The sequence below is a fragment of the Primulina huaijiensis genome, chromosome 10, assembly GCF_012295235.1.
Source record: "Primulina huaijiensis isolate GDHJ02 chromosome 10, ASM1229523v2, whole genome shotgun sequence".
Classification (NCBI taxonomy): Eukaryota; Viridiplantae; Streptophyta; class Magnoliopsida; order Lamiales; family Gesneriaceae; genus Primulina; species Primulina huaijiensis.
Window position 1 is genome coordinate 4,457,850 of NC_133315.1, and position 7,525 is coordinate 4,465,374.

Here is a 7,525-nt window from a genome sequence, read left to right on the forward strand (position 1 = left end):
TCAGTTTGGTTTTTAAATCTTAACTGATTTCAGTTTACAGTCAACTAATATTAGTTCTTTAACAGTTCATTTGTTCAGTTAGTAATTCATTTACAACAACTAATGAAACTGCCAATTTGCAGGAAAGAAAAAGACAAAATTAACTCAGATAAATATTTTATTCAAGCATAAACATTAGCTCGCATTACAGCATAATATTTTTCCTCTACATCAATTATCCACATCTTCAACCAAGTGGATAAAGGTGGAGTGGACGTCTTGGCAAAGCTGTGTGAATAAGCTATGCGCCTCAGGATCTTCAATTCCTTCCGGAGCATCAGCTGATGACTATGACCATCCTTAAAGACGTCAATCCACTCAGCTATGTGCAAGTGCTCCCGCACCTTCCTCAGCTCTGCCACCCATTCAGGAGTGGTAGCCTCTCCAGTGTTATACAAGAACTCAAGTTCTTGTAACTTCTCCCAGTACTGAAGATTCTCATAGAAGACTTCATCTTCTATCTCAGCCTTCCTGGCCTCCAGAGAAAACGGCGAAGCACTCGAGCTACTCGCACCAGCCATTTCTTTTATCTTAAATATTTCACTAATATGACTGAAACTAACTGTGTTACTTCTATTTATAGCCGAGAGTTATGGAAGCTGAAGGGCCGTGCACGTTCCAGCAAACAATAAATTCCTTAAGCTTTAAATTTATTTTTATCGTCATTTTTAATTATTTTGCGCACCCATTAAGGGGGAATATTATTTTTTAAGAGGTTAACTGAGAAGACAATTGTTTATAAATTCTCAACTGAAACGGATCAGTTTCACAACTGATCATTCAGTTGGTTATTTTACAAATCTTCTCACATACGTTAACTAATTAAGAATGATTATATCCTAAATCAAAGTGATGTGACTGATATTATAACAAATAGAACTTTACTACGTGGACCCACTTGGGCCATTAAACTTATATACACGACTCTTGCACACGTTTTTACTTAAATGGGCTGACACGTGTCAAAAATTTGAACAGTCACACACATGTGTATTTCTCCCCGCCTCGATTCAGTTCTCTCTTTTACGCACACAAATATTTTCTCAGAGCAAATACCTTCTCAAAGCTTATTTCTTGAAAATTACAGGTTTCTTCATTATCTAAAATGGCAAACCAAATCCCCGCGCACGTTCTAAATGCTATGGCCATTGATTTCGATTCAGTTTTATCAGTAACTGAGGTTGAGGTGAAGAATGTTTTTCTGAAACTAGAATCAGCTGGGCTGAAGACGTTTCTAGGGCAATCTTCACAAACCATCTATCCAAAGGAAATCAATGATTTCTATACAAAGGGTTTTGTTACTATTGATGGAAATATCTCTATTACTATCAATAATCAGCTAATGATCATATCTGAAGAAACTTTCGGGGAAATCTTCTCTCTACCAACTGAAGGAATTATCAGCTTCTCTGAGGTACGAACTGCTGATATTGAAGAAATGCAATCTCTGTTATCTGCTGATGGACGGAAAATCAAAGTCTCCGATCCTAAGAAAGAACTGAAGCCAGAAATTCAATTGCTGGCTGATATTGTTGCCAAGGGCATTCTGGCTAAGGCTGGTTCATTTGCAGCCCTTACTCTTGAAAAATTTCAAGCCATGANTCTCTTTTACACGCACAAAGATTTTCTCAGAGCAAATACCTTCTCAAAGCTTATTTCTTGAAAATTACAGGTTTCTTCATTATCTGAAATGGCAAACCAAATCCCCGCGCACGTTCTAAATGCTATGGCCATTGATTTCGATTCAGTTTTATCAGTAACTGAGGTTGAGGTGAAGAATGTTTTTCTGAAACTAGAATCAGCTGGGCTGAAGACGTTTCTAGGGCAATCTTCACAAACCATCTATCCAAAGGAAATCAATGATTTCTATACAAAGGGTTTTGTTACTATTGATGGAAATATCTCTATTACTATCAATAATCAGCTAATGATCATATCTGAAGAAACTTTCGGGGAAATCTTCTCTCTACCAACTGAAGGAATTATCAGCTTCTCTGAGGTACGAACTGCTGATATTGAAGAAATGCAATCTCTGTTATCTGCTGATGGACGGAAAATCAAAGTCTCCAATCCTAAGAAAGAACTGAAGTCAGAAATTCAATTGATGGCTGATATTGTTGCCAAGGGCATTCTGGCTAAGGCTGGTTCGTTTGCAGCTCTTACTCTTGAAAAATTTCAAGCCATGACCGTGATAATGGCAGAGAAGAAAATGAACTGGAGGCATAATATTTTCAGTATTTTGCGAAATATGCTTCAATCTACCAAGCAGTCCAGAGGTTATGCAGTTCAAATCAGTTATCTACTGAAAACAAAAGGTTTAGTGGCTGACAATGCTGAAAAGCTATCCAAGTTTAAGGTATTCTCTGCCAAGAACATATTGCCACCAAAAACCAAACTGGAACTGTCTCCTGATCAATTCGTGAAGATCAAGAAAGAGATTGGGACGCAGCAGGCTGCTCCCAAATCAGTTAAAAAGGCTAGGTCTCAGGCCCAACTGAAATCTACCTAGAGGAAACTGATTGTCAGTGGATGAGATTCTGATGAAACACTTTTTCAGCTGATCACCAAGAAGCAAAGGACTCAGAAAACAAAGCAAGTGGCTTCGCTGACAGCTGTTCCTGAGAAACCAAAGGCATCAGATACTCAACAGCCTATTCAGGATGTTCCCTTGACAGCAATTCCTGCTGATAAGGAAAAAAAATCAGCAAAAGCTTCAGCTCCCTTGACTCAAATCAAACGACCTTCAATTCTTGCTCCTGCTCGATCTAAGGGAATTGTTATTCAGGAAAGAGTGGACTCTACTCACTCTGGACTAAACATTCCACATATTCTTACTGATGAGAAAGGAAAGGGCAAGATGATCAAAGAACCAAGGCCCTCAAATGCTATTCAAACTCATATTGACTTCATATGGGAACAGGTCAATGCCTTTGCTGCATCAAAAATGAACATTTTTGAAGCTTGGACGAAGTTTAGAACACATACTTTTGCCAAGCAGCTGAAGAAGAAGTCCAAGCGGAACATATTTATCAAATTGGAGACAACTGTTCTGAGAGTGGTCAAGGCTACAATAACTCAGGCCTTGGAGCGCAAGAACTACTTCTTTGATCAAGTCCGAGCTAAAAAGTTGGACCAACTGATCGAAAAATTGAAAGCCAACTATATTCCCACAAGTCCAACTGCATACAATGATCGAGCTGTGATCACTCAGCTAGAAACTGATCTATTAACTCTGCAATCCCAAATACAATTTTGGGAGACGGATCAGGAACTTGTTATTCATGAAGGCACTTCAGAAGCTGAAGAAGCTGATTCACCTTCTCGGCACCGTGAACCATGTCCTGAACAAGCTGCTACAACTGACGAGCCAGTTCAGAATGTGCCTCAACCTACTGCTGATGATCATCAAATATATTCAGAAGCTGACTTGACACTCACCAATATTGATGAAATTATTCAGTCAGTGATTCAAGAATCTCAAACAGAGGAACTTGTTTCTGTCTCAGTTGATCACTCAACTGATCGAGCAGTTCTAGAGGATCCCGTCTTACCTGAAGAGCTTGTTCAGCCTACTGATGTGCCAGCTCAGTCACCTGGTCAAGAAACTACTGAAAATGTGGAGGCTCAGTTGCTACATTCTGAAAATATTCCAACTGACGAGCCAGTCCTCGTTTCAGCTGAATCTCCAGCAGAAGCACCAGTTCTTGATGCTCCGACTGAAGATACCACAAATTTGCCTATTCAGCCGGACAATTCAGTTGCTACTCAGGATCTATCTTCTCCTCCCCCAGATCAAATTGGAGTTGCTGAAATAATTGTTCCAGAACAGACCATTGCAGAGACAGTTATAACTGACAGGACCTTAGTGGTCTTTGATCCAGTCTCCGAAGGACAAGCACCTGGAACTTCTGGACATTCACCACCTCATTCATCTAATGATCTTGAATTAGTTCTTGAAGAAATTCAAGATATTCAGAATAATATGCATAAAATTCTCTCTGCCATCTCTAACATTCAGCATACTCAACTCGCCCATTCTCTGAAACTGGAACATGCAGAAGTATTTAACTCAGAGAAACTGAAGGCAGTTCAAGCTACCGTGACCTCTCTTTCCTTTGCAATTGCTGAAATAAAAAAGAATAGAGGTATAGCAGAAAGTCTCTCAGCGACTCAAGACACTATCAGCAAAAGAGTTGATGCGGTGGAGACACTCGTATCAAGAAAGATAGACTTCATGCAAACCACTGTGCTCAATGCAGTCGCAGACGTAGCCACTTCTGTCAAGATTCTTTCAACCGATGTTAAGAGATTATTTGTCAGAATGGAGGCGTTTGACAAAAAGGGGGAATAGATCATCAGATCAGCAGTTCAATGGAGATCAGCTCAATAGATTTGATATAATGAAGCTACAGATTATTTCATTCAGATTATTTCATTCTTTCATTGTACGAATCTGTACACAACAGTTGATTATTTTATCTACAACGAACTTGAAGATCATATAAGCTTCATTGATCAGTTATTAGTTGCTTAGTTTTGTCAAACACCAAAAAGGGGGAAATTGTTGGAAACTTAATTTCGGATGTTTGACAAACCGATTATTTATTGGAACTAACTGATCAAATATTCGATCTATACAGCTTGCCTAACTAAAGAGTATCGCGCATATTATCTAATACAACCGAACCCAGTTGAACTGAACTTTCGAAGAAAACCAACCGATCAGTTGGAAACCGATCAGTTGATATATTCAGCCGTATGCTTCCTTCAACTAAACATGTCTCGGGAAAGAACGATCAACCGACAAAGAGACATAGAAGATTGCAACGCCGCACTTAAAACAATACAGCTTAGAACAACGCATTTCGGCGAAAGCAGTTAAGACGCCGCATCACAATAAATGAAGGAAACAATATCCAAGGAATAATCAAGTAAAAAATCAACGGATACAAAGATTCAAATTCATATCAAGTTACCGTTGGAAAGGAAGCATATAAATAAGTGAACAAAGCAGCTGAGAAGCAGAACCATCAACGCATTATTGAAGCTTGCTATTACGCTGCTAAAATCACAATTCACAGCTCACGTATATCAGATATATCAGTAGCATCTAAAGCTACACTTTGAGCGTGTTAGCAATTTGTAATTCAATCAAAATTATATCAGTTGTGCTAAGATCAGTCACGAACTGATAAAAGTTGTTGTATGCTAAGAGTTTCAGTTTTGGCAGTGTTAAGTCCAAACTGAAGTGGGTCAATAAAAGTCTTGTATTCGATCAAAGTCTTTTAGTGGAAATCCTATCCTTGAGATAGAAGGGGTGACGTAGGAGTGATTGAAATCTCCGAACATCCAGAAACAATCCTTGCGTACTTTATTTCAGTTTTGTATTCTATCTTTCAGTCAGTTATTTTCCGCAACTACTCTTAGTTTAACTGATTGTCATTGACCAACAAGATTCCGAGAATCAGTTTGTCACCAAACTGAAGTCAAAATTCGAAAAGATTCATTTTAATTGTGAGTGTTTATTCAACCTCTGCTTCTAAACACCCTTGATACGTTAATCGATCCTATCAAAGTTAGATGCATGTTTTTAAAATGTTGAATGCATGTTGATTATGTGGTATGGATGACTTGTACAGAGATGCCTCCTAGACGAGTTCTTCGCAGAGATAATGAGGAAATGAGGGAGGAGGATATTCCACAGCCTCCACCTAATCAGGATGCTAGTGCACGTGTGCTAGTTGGAATGGCTCAATTACTGGAGCATAATGTTGGGAATGCTGCAAGGTTTCGACCCGAGGTTGTTTATGAGCGATTTAGGAGGATGGATCCCACGGATTTTTCTGGCACTACTGATCCATTTGTGACTGAGGAATGGATTAGGTCATTGGGGGTGATTTTTAGGTATATAGATATGGCGGACGCTGACCGAGTTCGTTGTACCGTTTATCTGCTGAAAGGCGACGCTTCCTTATGGTGGGATGGAGCGAAGCGAGGAGTGAATTTGGAGACTTTGACTTGGGAGGGCTTCAAGAGAGTATTCTATGATAAGTATTTCACTACTGACATTCGTTCGAGGTTGAAGAGAGAGTTCATGAGTCTCCGTCAGGGTGATTCGTTTGTTGCTGAGTTTGTTCAAAAGTTTGATAGGAGCTATCATTTTGTGTCCTTGATTGCAAATGATGCTGAGGAGAAACTATGACATTTCTTGGATGGTTTGAGGCCGACGATCCGTCGAGATGTGATGCTGACTGATCTTATTGACTATACTACTGCTGTTGCTAAAGCCTTTCGAGCCGAGCAGTCTCTGAAGGACATTGACTGGGAGATGCGGTGCAAAAAGAATCATGCCCAACAATCAAGTTAGCAGAAAAAGAAGTCATTTATAGGACCACCGAAGCGGCCAGGACATCATTAACCGCAAGGGCAGCCACCTAAAGGAAACGCCCCGAATACTGAGGAGAGGCCACTCTGCAAGGAGTGCAATCATCATCATTATGGCAAGTGTATGTGTGGCACCTACAAGTGCTTTTAAGTGTGGAGGAATGGGGCATAAGGCTGCTGATTGCCCAAAGCTTAAGCAACCCGCGACTGGGAGGGCTTACGTGATGCATGCTGAGCAAGCGGAGCCAGACACTACGCTTATTACAGGTACTCCGACTATTTAAGCATTTTATATTGCTTTATTGTTTGAGATAAGAATCATGAATGCTAGTATTAAATTGAGATGCATTGAACTTGATGATTTAGAATTGCATGTTTCAAATTCTAAGGTATAAGGAATTGAATTTTTGCAAATGTTGGCTATGGGGATCAAATTGTAGGAGATTGAAAATTCAAGGGACTAAATTGTAATTTTCTAAATTTATGAAGAAAAAATTTGAAAAAATCGAAATTTATTAGGACTTAATTGCAATTTTTTTTGAAATTTTAAGGGGTCACTTGGCAATTTTCGAAATTCAAAGGGTTGAAATGCTAATATGGGAGACTAGAAGGGCCTAGATGATAGGAAATTCTGAATTTTATGGCTTGTTCGAGTATAATACACATATTATCACATGCAGCATTTTGTTAGTGGGCGTCGCTACTTACGCTTTGCTATATTCTGGAGCAACGCATTCTTTCATATCTGAATCCTTCGTGAAACGATTGAGAATCTTACCGGCGGACGTAGAGTCGTGATTCAGAGTTACAGTTCCTTATGGTGAACATATGGTCTCTACAAGCATGGTTAAGGATGTGGAGCTCAAATTACAGAGGAATGCCGTTCGAGCGGACCTTATTGTATTTCCAATGCCCGAGTTCGACATTATTTTGGGCATGGATTGGCTCACACAGAACGGAGCTACTATCAATTTTCAGCGAATGTCAGTATCTATTCAACCGCCCAAGGGGAAAGTATTCATATTCGAGCGGCGCAGAATAATCAAATGCAGCACATTATTTCATGCATTCGTGCGAAGAAGCTTATCCGTAGATGCTGTCG